Here is a 572-nt window from a genome sequence, read left to right as displayed (position 1 = left end):
TATCAAACGATTTGGGCTATCAATCTTAACCTCACTATCTCACTGCATTTCAAACATCTTAGGCATAATAAGGAACAGGTATTTTTCATCAAGTAAAAAATAAGGAACGCTTCACGAATTTGCGTGTCATCCTTGTGCAGGGGCCATGCTAATCTTCTCTGTATCGTTCCAATTTTAGTATATGTGCTGCCAAAGCGAGCACTCTTTTCTCTTTTAAATATAGGGTTTCAAGAGCCTGGGAGATGGCTCAGTAGAATAAATGCTTGCCTGGTAAGCATGAGGCAGTCCCTTGCCTGAGTTCAATTCCCAGTTCCACCAAAAACAAAACAAAACAAAACAAAACAAAACAAAACAGGGTCTCACTAAGTCACAGAGTTGCTCAGGCTTGTCCTGAGCCTGAGATCTTTCTGCCTGCAGAGTGCTGGCATGACAGACACATACTTTGGGGCCTGGGTTTAGTTTTTTAGTTTCAAATGCCCCCAAATGGTTAACTCCTGTCAGCCCTTGCCTGGCCACACTAGGCCCTCTCCCCTGCCTGGCTCCAGTGTGCAGTGACTGTCACTCCTCTTGTA

General features: G+C 44.4%; 1 non-coding gene across 1 annotated transcript; it reads right to left on the bottom strand.

The window, feature by feature from the left end:
• Positions 1-95: 95 nt before the first annotated feature.
• Positions 96-202, bottom strand: LOC111817969. Its single transcript, XR_002822055.1, has one exon. It is a non-coding gene; the product is annotated as a U6 spliceosomal RNA (small nuclear RNA).
• Positions 203-572: the final 370 nt, after the last annotated feature.

This window comes from Octodon degus, unplaced genomic scaffold, assembly GCF_000260255.1.
Source record: "Octodon degus isolate 3935 unplaced genomic scaffold, OctDeg1.0 scaffold00075, whole genome shotgun sequence".
NCBI lineage: Eukaryota > Metazoa > Chordata > Mammalia > Rodentia > Octodontidae > Octodon > Octodon degus.
This window is presented reverse-complemented; position numbering and strand designations above follow the sequence as displayed.